Raw genomic sequence first — 25,473 nt, forward strand, 5'->3', positions numbered from 1 at the left:
GGATGGATGAGTAGAAAAATAGGGGAAGGAAACAAACAGACAAAGGTACCCTTTTTTACTTCAATTGCTCTTTTTCACTCTAATTATTATTCTTGTTATTTTTGTGTGCGTGCTAAGGAAGGTGTCAGGGATTGATTTAGGTGATGAATGTACAACTATGTAACGGTACTGTGAACAATCAAAAGTGCGATTTGTTTTGTATGACTGCGTGGTATGTGAATATATCTCAATAAAATGATTAAAAAAAAATGAACCGTTATAAAGAATCTTACTATGTCTCAATATCTTTCATAAACAACATCATATTTAATCTTTACAGCAATTCTGAGGTAAATATTATCTCTGTTGAATCTAAACCAAACATTTATTCAGTACTCATTATTTATGAATCACAATTATAAGAACATCCCACATTTTCATAGACTGTAACTATAGTGGTGGATGGCCAAGTACAGATTGTGGGACACAAATGAGGGGCATATACGCAAGGAGATTATTGAGTGGCTTGCCAAGAACTTGGTAGTTTTATGCCGGTTGTCCTGTCTTGATTATAATAATGTCCCCTGACTACTCTCAAAGGTGTCCTAGTTGGAATGATTAATTTTAACTAATTAGGGCTGAGGCTCCTGGAGCAGGAAATGCTTTCTGCTACTGTACAGGTGAGAATAAAAGGTACTTTCCCAGAATCAATCCACTAAAACTTGGGACTTTAATCCTCTAAAACAAGTTGTTTCTCATATGCCATGTTGGCTCTTTCCTAGACAAATATTTGAGTTTGAATTGACTATTTGAGTCTTCAAGGAGAGCTGTATCCGTTTCTATTCTGTGTGCAACCCTAATTTACTATTTTAATTATCATTCTCATTTCCATGTGTATCATTATACCTAAAAACATGCATAGCTATAGCTCTAGAAATAGTGAAGAAGGAGGTTAGAGGTGTAAAATTGAAAAAAACAACAATAAATTCAAAAGAGCAAACAATCACCCTGAAGAAAATTCCAGTCTGAGATTGTATATTCATTATATATTTCTTATTACTTTTCTTTGATTTCAGTTTTTGTGAAAGAAAATAATGCCCATACTGTTTTGGAACCACAGAAATGTGACTTGTGTTTCACCTGGTGTGTCGCCAACATCATGAAAACATGCAGAGAAAGCTGCAGAATAACAATATTCTAGTTCCACTGCACATGTGTAACTGTAGAAGTGCTCTGAAAAGGAATCTCATGGATCAGGCTGCCAGGTTGGTCTATTTTAGGGCATATAGTTGTAATAATTGGTTGTTGACATTAATTAGATTATATTTACCTGTTCAGTATTGAGATCTTTGTTCTCTTGGCCAATCCAGCATTTCAGCATGTAAATATTTCATTTTGCTTCATATCCAAGAACATTACTCAAGGTAACCCTCCAGATACGAAGCAAAAATTTCCTTTATCAGCCCCTTTGGTAGAATATCATCATCATGTTTAGGTTGATGTATTCTTCTTGGGTGCATGATGATTGCCACACAACCTCCCCCCACATATTCATATTCTCACGACTTCTCTCTCTACCCAGATCACCCCTTTAAGAACATGAGGAATCACACGGAGATCAAAGAGTTCATCCTGCTGGGAATACCTCAGACAGAGGGACTGGAGACTCTGCTCTTTGTCATCTTCTCATTCATCTACTTCTTCACCCTGTTGGGCAACTCCCTCATCCTCATAGCCATTTATTCCTCTTCCACCCTCCACACCCCCATGTATTTCTTCCTAGGAATCCTATCCATTTCTGACATGTTGTTCCCCTCTGTCACCTGTCCCAAGATGCTATTCTGCCTCTCTGGCCAGAGCCGAGCCATCTCTTATAAGGGATGTGCTGCACAGCTCTTCTTCCATCATTTTCTCGGTTCCACCGAAGGCTGCCTCTATTCTGGGATGGATTGTGATCGCTTTGTTGCCATCTGTCACCCACTGAGGTACACGCTCATCATGATACCCAGGGTCTGTGTGGGCTTGGTCATAGGGACCTGGCTGCTGGGTTGTCTTCATGCCAGCACGCTGACCTCTTTTACCTTCCGGTTAACTTACTGTGGCTCCAATCACGTGAACTATTACTTCTGTGACATTCCTGCGTCTTACCCCTGACTTGTACTGACAGTTCACTGGCCCAGAAGGTGGGTTCCACGAATGTTAGCCTTCTGGCTTTAATGCTGTTGCTCAGTATTTGTGTCTTCTACACTGGCATTGGGATTGCCATTTTGAGAATCCGTTCAGCAGAGGGTCGACAGAAAGCTTTCTCCACCTGCAGTGCCCACCTCACCACCATACTCTGTGCCTACGGACCTGTAATCATCATCTACCTGCAGCCCACACCCAACCCCTTGCTTGGTGCCATGGTGCAAATACTAAATAATCTGGTCTCGCCCATGCTGAACTCATTAATCTATTCCTTACAGAACAAGGAAGTGAAGAGGTCCCTGAAAAGGGTGTTCCACAATGTAATAATTACTGTCCTGGGATAAATTATGGGTTTAAAAGTTAATGCTTGAAATATTATATCTTATCATCATACTACAATGTCTCCTCTTTAAAATACGAAGCAAAAAAAAAAAAAAAAGAGAGAGAATTCTTTCTCTTACATTTTTATATTTTATTTTCCTAATAAAAATTCTTTGTTTCTGTGTCCCTGTAATCCCTGTTATTCCATAAAGACCTCTATAACTAATATTATTTTTGGTGCCTCACTCCTGTGTAAGGTATCCAAGCAGCAGAACAAGCAACTGAAGACAGATATCTTATCCTTGTAATGGGCATCCAATGATGCCTGGTTGAGAACAGTGAAGTTTTGTGGCAGAGCAAGGAGCAGCCTTCAATAGGCTCTCTCTAGGCTGAATCACCCTTCTTTTCATTTTTTGGCTCCACTTAGAAGTCCTTTTCTGCCATAAAGATTCAGTTCCTACATGCTGCTGAAATTAGAATTAACATTTACATAGCATGAGATTTCTTCCACTCACTGTGATAAACCTTTGACACATGTCATCTTTTTTTTTTTTTTTTTTTTTTGACTTGGGAAAGTATCTTTTTATTTTTATTTTTGCTTTTTAGTCTTTAAATTCAATTTTATTGAGATATATTCATGTACCATACAATCATCCATGGTGTACGATCAAATGTTCACAGTACCTTCATATAGTTGTGCCTTCATCACCCCAATCCATTTTTGAACATTTTCTTTAAAATCTTAACTATAGTTTTTTTTTTTACATTTTATTTTGAAATAAATTCAAAGTTATAGGAACAGTTGCAAAAACAATACAAACCCCATGCACAGAACTCCAGCATTCCCTGACCCCCCCGATACCCCGATCCACTAACTTTAACATGTTGTCAGACCGCTATTTCTTTCCCTCTCTCCCTCCCTCCCTTCCTCCGTCTCTCCCTAGCTATCATCCATCATCTATTGCTCTGTCTTCTGAACATATGAGAGCTAGCTGCACACATCCTTGAACAAACACTATAATTCACAAACACAATTCCCATGAACAAGAACATTCTTTTATGCAATCCCATTAAGCACAGCTAAGAAGTACAAGAGATTCAACAATGATACAAAGCTTACATTTTATATTTCCTTTTCCTCATGTCTCAACTGTGTCCCTTTGAGCCTCCTGTCCTCCATCCTCAGATCCCATCCAGGGTAATCCTTGGCATTCAATTGTCATCTATTTAGACTTTGTTTTTTTCCTCAATTGTGGAAACATATTACAGCCTAAATCTTCCCATTCCACCCCCTCCCTAGCCTTCCATTAGTGGGATTAATCACATTTAGAATGTTGCAATGCTATCGCGTTCCCACTATCCATTACTAGAAATTTCCTTTCACCTCAAACAGCAACCCTACACTCATTTCTTAACTCCCCATTGCCCCTTCCCCCATTTCTCTTAACCCATACTTTACTTTTCATCTCTATGGTCATATTCTCTGATAATTTCTTTGTGTTTACTGTGGGGCTTAAAATTAAACTCCTAAATCCATAACAATCTTGTTTTTCTTTGACACCAACTTAATTTCAATAGGACACATAAACTATGTACCTTTACTCCTCCATTCCCCAACCTTTATATATTTCTTGTCAAAAAGTACATATTTTACATTGAGTTCAAAACCACTGATTTGTCATTAGAGTTTGTGTATTTTATATCATGTAGGAAGTAAATAGTGGAGTTACAATTCAAAAATTATTGACTTCTATTTGTATTCCATTGTGGTCAGAGATTGTACTTTGAATATGTTCAATTGTTTGTTTTTTTTTAATTTATTGAGGCTTGTTTTATGTCCCAGCATATGGTCCATTCCGGAGAAAGATCTGTGATCTCTAGAGAAAAATGAGTGCCTTGGTGATTTCGGATGTAAGGTTCTATATATGTCTGTAAAATTTCTCTATATATCTCTCTCCTTTCTTTGTTTCTCTGTCGGTAGGGCTCCCTTTAGTATCTGAAATAGGGCAGGTCTTTTATTGGCAAAGTCTCTCAGCATTTGTTTGTCTGTGAAAAATTTAAGCTCTCCCTCAAATGTGAAGGAGAGTTTTGCTGGATAAAGTATTCTTGGTTGGAAATTTTTCTCTCTCAGAATTTTAAATATGTCATGTCACTGCCTTCTCGCCTCCATGGTGGCCGCTGAGTAGTCACTACTTAGTCTTATGTTGTTTCCTTTGTATGTGGTGAATTGCTTTTCTCTTGCTGCTTTCAGAACTTGCTCCTTCTCTTCAGTATTTGACAGTCTGATCAGAATATGTCTCAGAGTGGGTTTATTTGGATTTATTCTATTTGGAGTTCACTGGGCATTTATGCTTTGTGTATTTATATTGTGTAGAAGGTTTGGGAAGTTTTCCCAAACAATTTCTTTGAATACTCTTTCTAGACCTTTACCCTTCTCTTCCCCTTCTGGGACACCAATGAGTCTTAAATTTGGACGGTTTATTTTATCTATCGTATCCCTGAGATCCTTTTCGATTTTTTTCTCCATTCTTTCTTTTGCTCTTTCATTTTCTGTTCTGTGGACCTCTAGGACACTGAGTCATTGTTCAAGTTGCTCTAATCTTGTATTATGAGTATCCAGAGTATTTTTAATTCGGCCAAAAATTTCTTTTATTTCCATAAGATCTTCTATTTTTTTATTTAATCTTGCAATTTCTTCTTTATGCTCTTCTAGGGTCTTCTTTATGTCCTTTTTATCCTGTTCCATGGTCTTCTTCATGTCTTTTATATCCTGTGGCATGTTTTTGCTCCTTGATTGTGATTGTTTGATTAATTGTGCCAAGTACCATGTCTCTTTTGATATTTTGATTTGGGTGTTTGGGATTGAGTTCTCCATATCGTCTGGTTTGATCATATGCATTAAGATTTTCTGTTGTTTTTGGCCTCTTGGCATATGCTTTGCTTGATAGGGTTCTTTCAAGTTTAAAAAAAAATACCAATCTAATTTTTCAGAAATACAAGTTGGTGGCATACACTTTCTCCAACTAACCAGCAGAGGGCGTCTGCGAGTCACTTATACCCCTCAAGTCAGTTGTCCCCAACTCTATCTCTGTGTTGTGTGGGGAAATTATTTTTGTGGGGTTCAGTTGGTGAACTCAGTTTGGGCTTGTTGTTGGAGCTGTATGCCCTGAACATGGTGCATATGTCTGGGTGATCAGGGAGGCAGGGCAGCTTTAATATTCAAACCTCCCAAGTGTTCCCGGAGATTCAAGGCCACTGCAAGAGTCTAAGACTTCATTTCAGTTCTGCCCCAGACCCTCTCTGTCGCTGACCCACAAACCACCAGCATTGACGTAGCGTCCCTGGGTTTTCCGAGCGGGCCCTCCTTCTCAGCTATGATCTTCCAGGACCTCTGCCGAGGGAAGCTGTGCTTCATCACTAGTGTGCGCCGTCCCTCAAGGGAAGCCCCAGGTTGCCAGGCCATGCAGGGGCACTCCCAGCCTGATGCAAAGATTAGCCTATAATTCTTGACTGGTATAAGTTCTGAATGAAAGGCAGGTAGTGGAGCTGGGGCCCCTCCTTTCCTCTTAGAGACGATAGATGACTTAGGGGGAGGTCATTAGCATTTCAAGGGTCTCTCTCTGCCTCTGCCACACCCGTCTGGATCACAGAACTGGGAACTGCAAATGGCCGAGGCTTTCTCCACTGAGTCGAAAAAGGAACAGAGCTAGTCCGAGGTGACCCTCTGGCTCTCCAAGGTCAGTTGTCACCCAAAGCCCCTGTCTACTTGTTGGGGATTCATACCTCGTAGTGAGCAGTTCACACTCACTAATTAAAACCCCCAGTTGGAGCTCAGCTGAGCTATATTCGCTTGCTGGGAGAAAGCTTCTTTCTGTCACCACGAGGCTTTGTAGCTCAGGCTGTGGGGGAGTGGTCAACTGATTTGGATCCGCAGTTCTTACTTACAGATTTTATGCTGTGATCTCAGGCATTCCTCCCAATTCAGGTTAGTGTATGATGACTGGACGGTCACGTTTGTCCCCCTGCAGTTATTCCGGATTATTTACTAGTTGTTTCTGGTGTTTTTTTAGTTGTTCCAGGGGGAATACTTAGCTTCCACTCCTCTCTATGCTGCCACCTTAGATCAGCTCTGACACACGTCTTCTTATTTCATCTTCGCACTATTCCCCATAAGATAGTGTCCATGTTTTAAGAACAGAGTTTGAGGATTAAAGTTGTTCAATACCGCACCCAAGTCACAGATTACATTAAACAGCATACCAGGTCCTCAGGTCCCAGAATCCATCACCTCTCTCCAGAGCCTAGCACGGTTCATGATACCTAGAAGGTATTCCATAAATAACTGGTAGAAGAAGCACTGACATGGGTCATGTTTGTATATTGACTTTACTATTATGTACATTTATTCTATTACAATACCCATGGCACAGACAGCAGTGCTGAGATAGAGCATTAAGGTACATCTAGATATGATAAAGCCATGGCCAAACCCAGGGCCTCTTAACTCCTCAACTCCTCCTGTCATGAATTTCCTACAGCACCAAGTGGCCAATAGTCCAAATTACCCCATAGAGTTAAAGGTGTGGGAAAGCCTGCCCATCCCTTGTAGTTTGAAGAGAAGATGGCTCTTTTTAGAGTTCAGTTGAACGGCCCATTTGGATCTCCCACCAAGTTAAATTTCCAATTGGCCCCCCAAAACAATGAAAATGATAACTAACTTTCAGTTTTCTCCAGAATCCAGTGTGAAATTAGGGGTGCTATTTATTGGGGATCCCATAGGCACACCAGCCCTTAGATTTCAAGACATTTTTGGTCATTACTATTTTTTATTCCACTCTACTCCCCAAAGTTTCCATTCCATTTAAACCATGAAAACAAAACAGAAAAAAAAGGAGAAAATCTCAAATAAAATCAATTACTAACTTAACAAAAGACATGAAGCAAAAAGAAGAGAATGGAGCTCTTTCAAGCATAAATGGTATATGTTACCTGAGGGTTCTATGCACCCTCCTAAGCTGACTGACAGAATCAAGATCACACAATCGTATTCTTCAACTTTGGAAACGTTGTCCTAGATGATATGCAAGTTCTAGGCAATTCTAGTATCAGTTGGTTGCCGAATAATGCTAGATATTGCCAGAAAAACCCATTTGCCATGATATCTGGAACAGGCAGAAGGTGTTTATGGACAGATGTTCTTCACACTTACAATAATTTATTTTATGGTTTTCTTTGCTAGTGTATGAAAATTCCATGAGAACAGGAATCATGTTGTCCAATTCACTGTTGTATAAAATGACATAGTAGCATCCAGTTTATGCTTTTGAATCAAATATGGAATAAATGGAATAGCACCTACCCATGCAACTTACCTATTTGTTAATACGGAAAGAGAAACAGGAATGAAATCATTAGGGTACAGACCAACAGCATACCCTAATGTAAGTATATTTCTGCATTTGAGTAAATTTGAAGACACACGAAACCCAAAATTTGAATGAACCTGAGCCTCTTTTTAGCCCTTCTAAACCAGTGTTGCCTGGCATATTAAATAATTTTTAATACCTGAATCTTTCCTATACCTAAAACTTCTGTTAAGCGCCCAAAATAAGATATAAGATTTTATTTAAAAACACATACACAGTCACACACCATTTTAAAAATATACTCCAGCTATTTGCCTTTTAATATCCCATATTATTTCTTGTTCCTGTCTTCTAGCCCTCCAAAATCTCTCCTCTTAGTCCACATTGATTCTAATTTTTCATCATCAGCACCCTTTTTGTAACTCTTCTGCTGACTTTTCACAAGTCATTGTCTGCCTTTTCTACTTTATATTAATCTTTCCTCCCTAGCTTTTCCAGTTCTCTCCTTACCCAAAACACTGAGTCTATGAAATAAAGGCCTTGAGAACTTCACAAAGATAGAATCCCCAAAGCAGCTGGAAACAGAAAAAAAAAAAAAAAAACAGGATACTGACATCTTATTTTCTGTTAGCATTTGTGAATATGCTCATTTATAAACAATTGAAAGACTATCCCCTCAAAGGTTAAAAATGTGTAATCAAATTTTGGGTGTTTTTTTTCACATTCTTAATTATATCTTTCTGTATTACTTTCATTATTTTACAGTGAGCTCATAACATTTATTTTTTCATAGATATTTTGAAGAAAAAGTAAGGATATCTCAGTATGGGATGAAATGACTCAGATTATCTGAACCATGAAGTTTAAAATAAAATCCAGAGCAATTCCTTATTAGGATAAATGGCACAATCATTTCTAAACCCTATAGTGTGGTTTATTTGTTTATGATGTGTATAAATTATGTCCAAACTAATCAATAATAAAATGTTCTAATCCCTCAAAGTCAATTGTTCTTATTTTCAGTCTCACTTTGTTACTATCCTGTGAATTCTAGTCCTCTTGGTGTTTGAATCAAACTGGTTCTCAGTGTACATTCAGAATGAAGATCTATTCTGATGTAGATTAGGCTAAAGCAGGACCTTAATCTGCATATATTCTTACAGATTTTTTATGATCTAGTGACTACCATTTCTCCTTTTTTCTGACCAATTATCTCAAAATTCTATAGTCCAACAATCTTCCTTGTGTCTCCCTGATGGTGCTGTGCTTCCCCCACCTCTCTCCCCACCAGGGCTAGAATTGTGTGTTCATATTCTCATCCAGACACACACACACTCAAACATAATGCTGTTAAAAACCCTCTTAATGTTCCCATTGCTCCTAAACTAGAGGCCATATTCTTCAAAATGACCTTCTGGACTCTGGGTCACCTTTGGCTTTTGTGCCTCTCGTCCTTGAAATCACAGTTCTTTTCCTCTCTTTCCTCAAGCTTTCATATTTCCATAGAGCTTTGCACATGTGGCTGCCCTGCCTGGAAGGTTTCTCACCTTGCCTGGCATCCACTCTTCCCCTTCAGATCTCAGCTTTCCTGTCATTCTAGGGAAGGCCTGCTTGACTCCTTGGAATACCACAGCCATACACATTGTGATGTAAAAACATTTATTGACATGAGGGGAAAACATGAGTGAAATATTTAGGATACAAATATTCTCCCTTTATGTATATTGAATCCACAGAACTTTTTCTACCTAGCACTTACCACAGAGTTTATCATTATAATTTATATGTATAGGTTTTTGAACAGTGTCTCTCTCTTCCTGTACCAGGGTGTAAGCTCCTTGGGAGCACAGATTTGGGCCTGCATAGTAGCTGCTGGTAAATTTTTGTAGAGTGAACAAATGACTTCATTAAAACCTCTAACTCATTAACCACATCGCTTTCTCTCCTTCTGCCAGCACTTCCTTGTCTTTACTTAGCTTTTTATTTACTTCAGATTGTCTGACCACTATTATAATTAATTCCAAGAGTTTTGCAGAAGAGAATAGAAAGGATGGGAGGGAGGTCGTTGGTGCATGGGGAATTTAGGGATGGAGTTAGAGGAGGGCCTGCATTTATGGTGGTGATAGACGTTAACCTACATGAGAGGCATGGTATGATGAATCAACCTAAGGTTTTAGGCTGGTGCAAGCAGGTGGTACTGGAGGCTTGGTAAGAGTAAGAGAAAACAGTCAAGCCACTGAATTACCTAGGTTAACAGATGCTGAAGTTTCTGGAGAATCAAAGGCCAGGTGAAATCTCCCTTTCATGCATGAATACCAAGGAGAATAATTTTTATTCAAATTGCTAAAAGTATCAGTTACTTTTAATATCATTTATAAAAAAGAGCTCAGCCTTGAAAAGTTGAGGCTTTTTGGAAGCTTTTGGCTTCAGGAAAGCCAAATATGTACATGAATAGTGTACACAGAACAGAATGTACACGAATAGTGTGCATAGAATATATATACAAGAGATCTGGTCGTGAGCTCAGAAAGGCTACCCTCCAAATATTAGCAATAACAAGCTTTCTACATTCTGGTAGTAAAAAATTAGCATCTTCCCCAACAAAACCAAGACAGTGTAAGTCAAAAATTGGGACTCCATGAAGAGGAAGTATATTTCCAATAACATGTTTCTATTTTGATGTTATATTAAAGTTGAGCTCTTCTGGTGACATACTAGCAATGATCATATAATCTCTCCTAATTAAAATGGTTTTTCAAAACTTATGATCACATCAGAAACCAATAATCTAAAAGTAAATTTCCAAAAGATATCTCAAAATATGGGGAAATTTTCCAATAAAAGGAATGCATATGGGAACGATTAAAAACAAAAGTACAAACTACAGAGTAGAGAAAGGAGATGGGGACAAAGGGGAGAAAGAGAATAATGATCTAAGCACAAACTCCTGATCAAATATGAAGGTTGAGGAGAAAGGAAGAGTAAGGAAAAGTAAGTCCATCTCTCTCCATCATTGTCTATACCCAACCCCCCCCCCCCAAGACTATGCCATCCTCCTCCTCTGCACACACTTCTTCAGCAGTGTTCCTTTCTGCAGTCCTTTGAAGAAAGCAACATAGCTGGATAGCCATAGAAGAAAGAGAAAGGTGGTTCTTTAGGCATATAAGACAAATAGAGAGAAAACACCTGAAAATAATACACTACAAGCAGTAAGGTAAGAAACACAGGGTCTTTAAATAACAGGAAAAAGGAGTCAGAGAGAGAATAGGTTTGGAGAAAAAAGGAGTTAGTTAAGACATAAAAGAATGGACATCTAGAAATACAATAGGAAAATATAAAGGCTTTTTTCTTCTTCAGTGAAATTATAAAGGCTCATAATTCCTATGCCCCAAATTACATATTGTCAAAATATAAGAAGCTAAAATAAATGACAGAACAATGGGCAATAAAGACTCTTTCTTCCCCGAAAGTATTGCTGTAACACATCCCAAAGTAATTTGGACAGAGAATAAATATATATATGCAGGGGCCCCCTGAGGAGTTGGCGGAAAATGCAGAGGTGTTGGGCTTCCTCACCTGGATTGTTGCTGATGTTCTCACAAATATTGAGGACTGGTGGTTTGATGTGGCAAGTCCTCTATCATGGGACTTGCCCTTGTGAAGCTCATTGCTGCAAAGGAGAGGCTAAACCTGCTTATAACTGTGCCTAAGAGTCTCCCCTGAGTGCCTCTTTGTTGCTCTGATGTGGCCCTCTCTCTCTAGCTAAGCCAACTTGGCAGGTGAACTCACTGCCCTCCCCACTACCTGGGACCTGACTCCCAGGGGTGTAAATCTCCCCGGAAATGTGGGATATGACTCCTGGAAATGAATCTGGACTCACATCGTGGGCCTGAGAACATCTTCTTGACCAAAAGGGGGATGAGAAATGAAATAGAATAAAGCTTCAGTGGCTTAGAGATCTGAAATGGAGTTGAGAGGTAACTCTGGTGAACATTCTTATGCACTATATAGATAACTCTTTTTAGGTTTTAATGCATTGGAATAGCTAAAAGTAAATACCTGAAACTATCAAACTCCAACCCAGTAGCCTTGACTCTTGAAGACAATTGTATAAAAATGTAGATTACAAGGGGTGACAGTGTGATTGTGAAAACTTGTGGATAACACTCCCTTTATTCAGTGTATGGATGGATAAGTAGAAAAATGGGGACAAAAACTAAATGGAAAATATGGTGGGAGAGGGGAGTTGATTTGAGTGCTCTTTTTTACTTTTATTTTTTATTCTTATTTTCACTTTTTCTGGTACAAGGAAAATGTTCAAAAAATAGATTGGGGTGATGAATGCACAAGTATATGATGGTAATGTGAACAATTGATTGTACACTTTGGATGATTGTATGGTACGTGAATGTATCTCAATAATATTGAATTAAAAAAAAATCTTTTTGTAACAGTATTGCTTGCCACACACATCAGGCAATGAGTCCTATCTTGGTAATAGGTACCACAAAAGAAATTGCCCACTTCATTGGGGCCACAGTAGAGCAACTGAAAGATGAGGCCTGTGAGACAGATGCAAGCAGACAGCTCCTCAGACAGGTGCTCAGGTTCAGGACAGCACACGCCTGGTGGGTCATGATTGTATACCACAGCAGGGCGACAGATGGCCACAAAGTGGTCACAGGCCATCACGGTGTACAGGAAGCACTCGGTGCCACCCAGGGTGTGGTAGAAGAAGAGCTGGGATGCGCAGCCCCAGTAAGAGATGACGCAGCTTTGTCCCATGAGGTAACGCATCATTTTGGGGGAACTCACAGAAGGGAAAAATATGTCAAAAATACGTCAAACATATGTCAAATATGTGGGGGTGTGAAGATTAGAGGAAGCCAGAATGGTGAGGAAGATGAGCAGGTTCCCCAGCAAGGTGACGAAGCAGAAGGCCAGAAACAGGACAAAGAGCACGTTCTCCAGCCCTTCAGTGTTAGGAATTCCCAACAGCATGAACTCAGTGATAAGTGTGATGCCTCCTCTTCATGTCTAGTTAGTCTTGGAAGATCAAAGAATGGTCTCATTGAGATGAGTTTTCCTGAAAAACTAATACCTTCCTAGGACCCATTGGAAACTGAAAAGGCCTACGTAGTGTAAAGAAATTCTAAGTAGGAGTCAGTTTAATTCTGTCACTAAGCAGTGTGTGGCATTAGTAAAGTCATTTAATTATTTTCTAATTCCTCTTAAATAAAATATAACAGTGGAGGCAGTATAGAATAGAGGGCAGAAAGTAAACTTCATTGTCGGATATATCTGAGGGTAAATGCCACACCTGCTCCCCACTCTGAATTCAGATAACTCTGATAAATTTCTGAATCTCCTCTGTATCTGTATAAATACTGATAATAATCTCTATCATGTTCTTCTAAGGATTAATGCTTCCATGGTATAATAATTAATTAATTATTATACTTAATTATACTTATAATAATTAACATGTATAATACCTAGAGCAATGCCTGTTCCTACCCACCCTTGGTAAAAATTCATTCAGGGTATTAATATTCTGCTTTTAATGAGTCTTTATTCCACATTATTTCTCTTAGGTTGGCTTGAACAATTCCATGTGTCTGGAAATACCTACTGATTTGAGTGATCCACAAACCTGCTTTTTCTGTCATCAGCTGGAACAATTAAAAACTGAGAATTCTTCAGCAGACATATATTAAAACAAAATGAAAAATATATTCATGTAGTAAAAATAAGTCAGTTACCAATATTAAAGACAACCATCACTTTTCAGTACAAAATTTACTCTCCCAGTATGTCTGCAATCTGCCTGAACACCTGCAATCATCACTGAGGTTTTTAAGGTTGAGTTCCACTCATCAGGGAATATCTTAAGACTCATGGAGTCAACTTTAGTATCAGCCCAAATGCAAATAGGGCCAGTTCTCACATTCTTCCCACCCTCCTCTAGTTGAAAATCTAGACCAAGAGTGTCTGAAGCCCCCGAGTGAAGAGCAGTGATTATCTCCTCAACAGAGAACAAATGTCTCTGGAGTTCCTTTGGGGCCTCTCCCCAGTGGGCTCTGACTAGAAAAGTCTGTAAAACATGGGGGGGCAATTAGAATGGAGACTCTCCTTGCTTCCCTCCTTCCTTCTTTCTCCCCTTTGCTTCTGCCTCCTTACTTCTCGGACTAAAATGCAGTTACGTTGCAGCATTAGTTATTCAGTCAGTATTTTAAACCTCTTTGATTAACAATAACTCTCGGGCATGTTTTTCTCCTACAAGAGAACCATCCACTGGGTTCAGTTACAGTTTTGAATCTTTCTCTTTTAATTTAAATTTAATTTATAATTTTTTCAAAATATTTTTCACCATTATTCAATCATCACAGCTATCATTTTGAGTTTTCATTTTGTTTTTTCCTTGTATTTAGCAAAATAAATGCTAGAGCAAAGACTATGAATATAAGGGTTTTGAGTATTATTGACAAATTACTTTGTTAGCAGCAGCATTTGTAAAGGGCCGACTTTACCAACATTATGTATTAACATATTTAAGAGTTTTAAAGTTTTTTCATAAGCAATTGACATCCAACTATTTTTTAATATTCATTTCTGCTTATTCTTAAGGCTAAATATTTTTCCAAATGTATGTTGCTGTTTTTCTTAATAGCAATTCAAACAATGTGTGTTGGTGTAGAGACAGACAGAGAAATGGAGTAGAATACAGAGCATAAAAGCACACCCCTTGCATATATCAATAATGGATTTAAGACAAAAGTGGCACGGAAGATCATGGGGACATATATTTTTATACCAATCAATTATGTTTGGGTGACTGGATCAACAGGGAAAGAATAAAAATTAATCTTTTACTACATACCATACACAAAATCAATTCCAGGGATAAAATAAACTTAAATTTGTGAGGCAAAATAACATAGCATTTACAAATTAAATCAGAGGCAATCTTTTTGACTAGATATAGAAATAATAACAATAAGGGAAACAGTGATTTTTTCGTTATATTAAAATAGAGAATACTATCAAAGGAGTAAAACTGAAAAGAAGAAAAGTGAAAGTTGGAGAAGTTATTTACAACACATTCATAACAAGGACTCATATCCAAAATATATAAAGCATCCCTAATGTTTATAAGGAAAACTAATCAATCCAATAGGAAAAAAGGCAAACTATTTGAGCAGACTTCATAAAAGAGGAAATACAAAAGCCAATACTCAAAAGAAAATATGCCCAATCATTTTAAAAAATTAGTGAGATTGAAATTAAAATTTCAATAAATTGCTAATGGTAAATGTCAAAATCATTAATTTATGAGCATGTGGAACTTTTATATATTGCTTAAAGGAGACTAAATTTAAATGAACACTTTAGAAAATGGTTTATTGCTTTCCAATAAAATGGAAGATGTTTTCCTCATAATAACAGAAATTTCCATGGAGAAAATGATGGGCATGTTTACTAGGGTAAATGTGTAATATTCAGAGATAGTTTCTGTTATAACCAAATATTTGAACACATTAATGTCTATCATTAGTATGTTTTACAATGGAACAATATAAATCAATAAAAATAATACATTTATGGCTATGCATATCAATATGTACAAGTCTTAAAAACATAAAATAGGGAACTGCTTCAACTAAAGAACAGATAGAAAAAATCTACAACCAACATCATACTTGATGGTGAGAAACTAGCGCTTTGCCCTACGATTGGAACAAGACAAAGATGTATCCTCTTACAACTCCTACTCAACATCATAATGGAAGTCCTAACTAATGCAATATGATAAGAAAAGGAAATAAAATATATAAAGATTCAGAAGAAAGAAATAAAAGCCCCTTGGTCTGCAGATGATATGATTGTCCATGTAGAAAATTCCAAAGAATTGCAAAAATACTCCTGGAACTAAGGATACAAGGTTAATATACAAAAGTCAATTGCTTTCCCACGTACCAGCACGAACAACTGGAGTTTGAAATTAAAAGCAATACCATTTACATTAGCACTAAAAGAAGAAATGCTCAGTGTTCTATTTTGCTAATGTTGCCCTTTTGCAAAACACCATAAATGGATTGACTTTTATAAAGGGGGGTTATTTGGTTACACAGTTACATACTTAAGGTCATAAAATGTCCAAGATAATGCATCAACAATCAGGTACCTTCACTGAAGGATGCCCAATGGCACCCAGAAAACTTCTGTTAGCTGGGAAGGCATGTGGATGGTGTCTGCTTCAAGTTCTGGTTTCAAAATGGCTTTCTCCCAGGATGTTCCTCTCTAGGTTGCAGCTTCTCTTCAAAATGTCACTCTCAGTTGCTCTTGGGGCATTTTTCCTCTCTGAACTTCTCCAGAGCAAGAATCTCCTTTCAACAGCCATCTTCAAATTGTCTCTCATCTGCAGCTCCTCTCTCAGCTCCTGTGCTTTCTTCAAAGTGTCCCTCTTGGCTGTAGCAAGCTTGCTCCTGCTGTCTGAGCTTTCATAGGGCTCCAGTGAACTAACAAATGCCCACACTGAATGGGCAGGGCCATGCCACAACGGAAATTATCTAATCAGAGTTATCACCTACAGTTTGGTGGGTCACATCTCCATGGAAACACTCAATCATAGAATTACAATCTAATCAAAACTAATATGTCTGCCCACACAAGACTGCATCAAAAATAATGGTGTTTTGGGGACATAATACATTCAAACTGGGACAATCAGGTAAAGTCCAAATAAATATATACAAGCTCTAGATGAAGAACACTGTACAACTCTGATTACGGAAATCAGAGAAGATCTAAATAAATGAGGAGACATTCCATGTCATGGATATGAACACTAAATATCATTTATATTATTTTTAATAAGATGTCAATTTCCCCACAACTTGATGTATAGATTCAATGCAATCCCAATGAAATTCCTAGCAAGTTATGTTGTAGATATTGATGAACTGATCCTAAAAGTTTATCTGGAAAGGCCAAAGTTCAGGACAGCCAACAAAATCCTGAGGAAGAACAAAGCCAGAGGACTGACACTACCCAATTTTAAGACTTACTGTATAGCTACAGTGATCAATACAGCATGGTATTAGAGAAATAATAGACAAATGGATCAATGCAACAGAATGGAGAGACCAGAACTAGCCCCACACAAATATAGTCAACTGATCTTTGACAAAGGAGCAAAGGCATTTCAATGTAGAATGACAGTCTTTTCAAAAAATGGTGCTGGAACACTTGGATATCCATATGCAAAAGAAGGATTTACATCCAGGCCTTACAGCTTTAATAAAAGTCAACTCAAACTGTATCACACACCTGTGGTCTCAGAAGGAAAAGCAGAAAAAATGCTGGATGAAATGGTGAACAAAAATTTTTCCAAAATTTGTTGATTAAGACAAACCAAAAGGCCCAAAGAGTGCAACAAATCTGAAGCAGGATAAAACAAAGAAAACCACACACTAAGTCATAACATAATAAAATCACCAAAAGAGAAAAATATCTTACTAGCAGCCAGGTAAAAGACACATGAGTACAGAATGATGGTAAGAATGAAGGCATAATTCTCATCAAGCTATGCAAGACAGAAGGCAATAGAATGACACGTTTAAAGAGCTGAAAATAAAACGTCAGCCAAGATTTCTATATTCACAAAATATATCCTTCTAAAATGAAGGTAAAATCAGATTAATTAATGAAAACAAAATTTGGAAGATTTTGTAAAGAGCAGACCTGAACTACAATAAATGTTAACTGAAGGTCATCAGACAGAAGTAGAATTGAACCAGATGGTAAACTGAATCCATAGACAAGAATAAGATAAATAAAAAACTTTTTCATGCTTGAAACAAAAATTGTGGTTTATTCCAGGAATAAAAATTTGGTTTAATATGTGAAACTCAATCAGCATGACTCATCATCAACCTGAAAATGAAAACCATATGATCATTTCATAGATGCAGGAAATGTATTTGACAAACTCCAAACACTATACTAGTTAAAAACTCACAGTTACCTAGGAAATAGAAGGGAATAAAAAAATCTATGAAAAACTTATAGCTAACATAAAACTTGACAGTGAGAGACTCAATAAATACCCCCTAAGATCAGGAATAAATCAAGGATTTATGCTCTCACAACTTCTATTAAACATTATACTGGTGGAGTCATTTAGTGCAATAGGGTAAGAAAAAGAAATTAAATGCATCCAGATTGGAAAGGAAGAAATCAACTGTATTCACAGGCAACATGGTCATCTCTGTAGAAAATGAATCTTCAAAAAGCTACAAGAACTAAGAAGGTTACAGGATGTAACATCAATTTTCCAAAAAGTCAGCTGTATTTCTACACACCAGGAATCAATAATCAGAAATTGAAGTAAAAACACACCATTCACAATAGCAACAAAAATAGCAAACAGTAATAACTTTGACAAAAAAATGTGCCAGACCTGAACAATGAATACTATTACAACATGGGAGAAATTAAAAGGATATTGAGAGTGAGACTCACTATTGTTAAGATGTTAATTCTTCTCAAGTTGATCTATAGAGTCCATACAATTCTAAACAAAATCTTGGTGTGCTCTTTTGTAGAAATTGACAAGCTATTTTTAAAATCCATATGGAACTGCAAAAGGACTTTCAGTATCAAAAACAATTTTGGGGAAAAAATGTTGGAGAACAGCTTCACTAGCAGATCAGGTCCAGTTGGAAATCAGTGTCAGAAACAAGTGCACAGAGAATATTCTAAGAGTGAGAAAGACCCTCCATTGCTGAAGTTGGAGGGAGGCACATGGAAAACAGAGGTTAATTCTGCCAACAACCAGTGAGGTTGGAAGAGGCCCAAGTACTACCCCAAGTCATTAGATTACTTCAAGCCCCAAATGGTAGAGGCTGTTAGAATTGAATGCATTCCAAGAGTGACATCATCAACATGGTGACGCAAACAGCCACCGAAAACTTCTCCCCAGAGATTTAGTCGGAAAAAAGGACTATTCTCACTTGTTCAGAACTTTGGAGAAAGGTATAGAATGGAGAAGGATTCTACAATGCTGAATCAAAGAAAGAGAAAAATATCAGGTAGGAAACTTCCATCCTGGACTGGCCAGTCCTCTCTCCTCCCAGACACCTCAGGAAGTGAACAGAGTGGTAGCTGGGATCCCTCCCAACTCCCAGCAAGGACAGAGACTATAAAATCTCTCACAGCAGTGAGACAGAGTCCCAGCTACATCCAGACACAGAGAACCAAGCCCACAAAGTCCCATGGCAGGACTTAAGCTCTTCCGGAGGGCAGAATACAAAAGGGCAACAAGGAGGATTTTCTAAAATGGAGGAATAGAGAGGAAACCACAAAATCTTCCCGAAAAACAGGAAGCAAGCAGGCAGAGACTACCTAAATCAACTGTGTTGACACAGGGGAGTACATTTCAAGGCTCAGGTCAGTGAGGGACAAAGAGTCTAAGAAAACATGGACAGAGACTGTGTTTCCAGCCCTAGATCTTGGTGCCCATCCCCTACCCATGAGGGAAGTAGCAGCAGGAGGCCCAATCCTTGCCTGGGGGAAGGTTGCAGACTGGGGTGGCTAGAGGAATCTGCTACCATGAGTAAAGTTAGGGATACAGACCACATTGATCCAGATTTGGGCTGGAAAAGTGAGAGCATAGGAAGTGTGCTGGTTTGAATGTATTATGTCCCCCCAAAAGCCATGTTCTTTGATGCACTCTTGTGGGGGCAGACTATTAGTGCTGATTAGTTTGGAATCTTTGAATTAGGCTGTTTCCATGGAGATGTGACCCACCCAGCTGTAAGTAATGCCTTTGATTAGGTTGTTTCCATGGAGGTGTGGCCCACCCATACAGTATGGGTCTTAATTAAATCACTGGAGCCCTACATAAGAACTCAGACAGAAGGAGCTTGTTGCTGCAGCTAAGAGAGACATTTTGGAGACACTGTTGAAAACAGACTTTTGCTGACACTTTGGAGATACTAGCCCAGAGTTTGCCCCAAGAAGCTAAGTCCAGACATTCTGGATAATGAATTTTGAAACACAACCTGGGATTAAGCAGACACCAGCCACATGCCTTCTGAGCTAACAGAGCTTTTCCAGACACCATCAGTGTTCTTCAGTGAAGCAACCCTATTGCTGATGCCTTTGTATGGATATTTTTATGGCCTTAGGGCTACAACTTTGTAACCAAATAAATCCCCTTTATAAAAGCCAATCCATTTCTGGTGTTTTGCAAATGGCAGTATTTGCAAACTGGAATAGAACTCTGCAGTTTCAACCCTACCCAGTCAGACACTGAGTAGCTCCAGGAGCTAAAGAGCTTTTGAGGACAATTAAGTCACAGACCAGAGCCATCTTTTGGGCAGGCAGGAAAATGCAGGGGAACTGAAAGCTCTTCGGAGCCTCGCCAGACCCTATTCCAGGCCCATCAGAGCTGGTCTACACCTCCTGCATGGGAAACAGGCCCTCTTTTAGCTGAGAGACATTGACAACCAAACTGTCAATGCCATGCCCTAATACAAACCCAGGTCTTAACTGGATGGTGAAAAGCAGATCACTCCTGGGCCAGCTGTTGGCTGGGGAAGTGGTAACTCAGTCCCGTAGCCCAAGACCCTTCCACACAGAAACCTGGGAATCACCAGACACACTGTGCCAACAGGAAGGGGCCTCATTCAAGGTGCAAAGTGTCCAACCCCTACCCCAGAGTCAGCAGCTTCCAGGGCACATAGAGAATGGTGGCCTTGACTGAACTGTTGCCTGGTTGGGGCCCAGTCCACTGCAATGCCACAGTTGGGGAAAGGCAGGGCTGTGGGGAAGAGGTGGCCCAAGAGCACCATCTGCTGGGAAGTCAGGGAAAGTACACTCTGGCAAACTGCTTTTCTGACCTTCAATGAAAACCCAAGCAACTACAAAATCTTAGACAAGTGGGGGAAGTCAACTTTCATAATAACCTTATGAAGATAATCAAATGTGTAGAAAGCAACAACAACAAAAAACACTAAGCATATGAAGATGCAAGAAGATACGGCCAAGGCAAATGAACAAATTAATAAAGCCAGAGGAGTCACAGAATTTGGAACAACTAATCAAAGACAGTCATACAAATCTCCTAAATAACTTCAGTGGGTTGGCTAAAGGAATAAAAGATGTAGAGAAGACACTAGAAGAGCATAAAGAACTTGAAAGAATAAACAGAAAAATAGCAGATTTTATGGAAATGAAAGATATATATGAAATTAAAAATTTTCTAGAGACACCACAGCAGATTTGAAGAGGCAGAAGAGAGAATAAGTGAACTAGAGGACAAACAACTGAATTCAAATGTAAAAAGAACAAATGGTGGAAAAGATGGAAAAGTTTGAATTGGATCTCAGGGAAACGATGGACAACACGAAGCACACATATATAAGAATCACTGGTGTCCCAGAAGGAGAAGAGTAAAAGTCTAGGAAGGTTATTTTGAGGAAATAATTGGGAAAAATTTCCCAACCCTTATAAAAGACATAAATATACAAATGAAAGAAGCCCAATGAACTCCAAATAGAATAAATCAAATAGACCCACTCCAAGATAAATACAAATCAGACTGTCAAATGCTGAAGAGAAGCATAAAGTCCTGAAAGCAGCAAGAGAAAAGTGATCCACCACATACAAGAGAAGTCACATAAGACCAAGTTCTGACTACTCAGTGGCACCATGGAGAGGAGAAGGCAGTGGTACGATATATTTAAGGTTCTGAAAGAGAAAAATTGCCAGCCAGAAATTCTTTATCCAATGAAGTTCTCCTTCAAACTGAGGAAGAGTTTAAAATTTTCACAGAAAAACAAATGCTGAGAGAATTTGTTAACAAGACACCTGCCCTGCAAGAAACACTAACAGGAATTCTGTCAGCTGAAAACAAACAAACAAAAAAAGACAGGAGAGAGAGGTCTGGAGGAGGACACAAATTCAAAAATATTAATAAGAGTAACAAATAATAAAGAGAGAGGAGAAAAAATAGATCTGGCAAATGGCAACAATGAATGACATGGTAGATTCAAGAATTGCCTTTACAGTAAAAACTGTGAATGTTAATGGAATAAACTCCCCAATTAAAAGATACAGATTGGCAGAATGGATTAAAAAATATGATCCATCTATATGCTGTTTACAAGCGATTCATCTTAGACCCAAAGACACAAATAGATCGAAAGTGAAAGGATGGAAAAATATATTCTATGCAAGCTGTAAACAAAAGAAAGCAGGGGTAGCTATACTAATATCAGACAAAATAGACTTTAAATGCAAAGATGTCATAAGAGACAAGGAAGGACATTACATATTAATAAAAGGGACAATTCACCCAGAAGACGTAACAGTCATAAATGTTTATGCCCCCAACCAAGGAGCTCTAAAGTATGTGAGACAAACACTGGCACAACTGAAGGGAGCAATAGCCATTTCTACAATAATAGTGGGAGACTTCAATACACCACTCTCTTCAATAGATAGAACAACCAGAGGATCAATAAGGAAATAGAGAACATAAAAATGTGATAAATGAATTAGACCTCACAGACATATATAGATCATTACACCCCCAAACACCAGAATATATAGTCTTCTCTAGTGCTCCTGGAACATTCTTCAGGATAGATCATATGCTGGGGCACAAAACAGGTCTTAATAAATTTCAAAAGACTGAAATATTCACAGCACTTTCTCTGACCACAATGGAATGAAGCTGGAAATCAAGAACCACCAAAGAACCAGAACCTTAACAAATATATGAAGATTAAATAACACATTCTTAAACAATCAGTGGGTCAAAGAAAAAATTGGAAGAGAAATCAATAAACATCTGGAGATGATTGAAAACAAGAATACAACATATCAAAACTTCTAGGATGCAGCAAAGGTAGTCCTGAGAGGGAAATTTATTGCCCAAATGCCTACATTAAAAAAGAAGAAAGAGCAAAAATTTAAGACTTAAGTGCTCCCCTGGAGGAACTACAGAAAGAACAGCAAAGTAACCCTAAAGCAAGTAGAAGAAGACAAATAACAAAGATTAAAGCAGAAATGAATGAATTGGAGAACAAAAACAATAGAGAGAATCAATAAAACCAAAAGTTGGTTCTTTGAGAAAATCAATAAAATTGATGGACCCTTAGCTAGGCTGACAAAGGAAAAAGAGAGGGGATGCAAATAAACAAAATCAGAAATGAGAGAGAGGTCATTGCCATGGATCCTGAAAAAGGAACAAATCCTAAGACAATACTACAAAAAAACTGTATGCCAACAAACCAGACAACTCAGATGAAATGGACAATTCCCTAAAAACACTTGAGCAATCTCTACTGACTTGGGAAGAAATAGAAGACCTCAACAAACCAATCACAAATCAAGAGATTCAATCAGTCATGAAAAACCTTCCTACAAAGAAAAGCCCAGGGCCAGATGGCTTCACAGGGGAATTTTATCAAACATGTCAAAAAGAACTAACACCACTCCTGCTCAAACTCCGCCAAAAAAATGAAGAAACAGTAACACAACCTAACTCATTTTTATGAAACTATCATTCTAATACCAAAACTTGCTAAAGATATACAAGAAAGGAAAACTACAGGCAAATCTCCCTAATGAGTATAGATGCAAAAATTCTTGACAAAATACTTGCAAATTGAATCCAATGGCACATAAAAAGAATTATATACCACGACCAAGTGGGGTTTATTCCAGGCATGCAAGGGTGGTTTAACACAAGAAAATCAATGAATGTTATAAAACACATTTAAAAATTTAAAGGGAAAAATCACATGATCATCTTGATTGACGCTGAAAAAAAAAGCATTTGACAAAATTCAGCATCCTTTTCTGATAAAAACACTTCAAAAAGTAAGAAACAAAGGAAGCTTCCTCAATACGTAAAAGGCATATATGAAAATCCCACAGCCAGCATCTTACTCAATGGCAAGAGACTGAAAGCCTTCCCCCTAAGATGGGGAATGAGATAAGGATGTCACTGTCACCACCATAATTCAACATTATGCTAGAAGTTCTAGCTAGAGCAAGAAAAAGAAATAACATGCATCCAAATCAGAAAGGAAAATGTAAAACTCTCCTTATTTGCAGATGACATGATCCTATACTTGGAAAATCCCAAGAAATCTATGACAAAGCTACTTGGGCTAACATACAAATTCAGCAAACTGGCAGGATACAAGATTAAAGCACAAAAATCAGTAGTTTTTTCATACACTAGTAATAACCTAACTGAGGAGGCAATTAAAAAAAATTCCATTCACAATAACAACTAAAAAGATCAAGTACCTAGGAATAAACCTAACCAAGGATTGAAAGGGCCAGTACACAGGAAACTACAAACCACTGCTAAAAGAAATCATGGGTAGGAAGGCTAAATGTCAATAAGATGTCAATTCTACCCAAATCGATCTACAGACTCACCGCAGTACCAATCAAAATTCCAACAACCTACTTTTCAGACTTGGAAAAGCTAGTTATCAAATTTATTTGGAAGGAAAAAAGGCCTCAAATAGCCACAAACATCCTAAAAGAGAAGAATGAAGTGGTAACTAAAGCTTCCTGACTTTAAAGCTTATTATAAAGCCACAGTGGTCAAAACAGATTAGTACTGGCAAAAGACAGTCATACTGATGAATGGAATTGAATTGAGAGTTCAGAAATAGACCCTCAGATCTACAGTCAACTGATTATTGACAAAGCCTCCAAATCCACTGAACTGGGACGGAATAACTCTTCAATAAATGGGGCTGGGAGAATTGAATATTCCTAACCAAAGGAATTGAAAAAGTACCCCTATCTCATTCCCTATGCAAAAATTAACTCCAGGTGGATTAAAGACTTAATTATAAGAGCCAGTGCCATAAAACTCCTAGAAAAAATTAAAGAGAAACATCTTCAAGACCTAGCAATGGGAGGTAGCTCCTTAGATCTTATACCCAAAGCACAAGAAATGAAAGAAAACATAGATAAATGGGAACACCTCAAGATTGAACACTTCAAAAAACTTTGTCAAAACAGTGAAGAGGCACGAACTCAATGGGAGGAAATATTTGGAAACCATATCTCTGATAAGGGTTTGTTATCCAGTATATATAAAGAAATCCTACAACTCAACAACAAAGGACAAATGACCCAATTATAAAATGGGAAAAAATATGTGAATAGACATATTTTCTGAAGAGGAAATACAAATGGCTAAATAGCATAGGAAAAGATGTTCATCTTTACTAGCTATTAGGGAAAAGCAAATCAAAACCACAATGAGATATCATCTCTTGCCTATAAGAATGGCCACTCTAAACAATCAGGAAGCCACAAACGTTAGGGAGGATGTGGAGAAAATGGAACACTTATTCACTGCTGGTGGGAATGCAAAATGGTACAGCCACTGTGGGAAACAGTTTGGCGATTTCTCAGAAAACTAAACATTGAGTTGCCCCCATCACTTGGCAATTCCACACTCATTATGTACCCAGAAGATATGAAAACAGTGACACAAAAAGACATTTGCACACCAATGTTCATAGCAGCATTGTTCACAATTGCCAAAAGTTGGAAACAATCCAAGTATCCATTA

The 25,473-nt window shown here is 38.0% G+C and overlaps 1 pseudogene; it reads left to right on the top strand.

Annotated features, from left to right (window-relative positions):
• The first annotated feature begins 1,578 nt into the window (after positions 1-1,578).
• Positions 1,579-2,510, top strand: LOC119537365 (annotated as a pseudogene).
• Positions 2,511-25,473: the final 22,963 nt, after the last annotated feature.

The sequence above is a fragment of the Choloepus didactylus genome, chromosome 6 (assembly GCF_015220235.1).
Source record: "Choloepus didactylus isolate mChoDid1 chromosome 6, mChoDid1.pri, whole genome shotgun sequence".
NCBI lineage: Eukaryota > Metazoa > Chordata > Mammalia > Pilosa > Megalonychidae > Choloepus > Choloepus didactylus.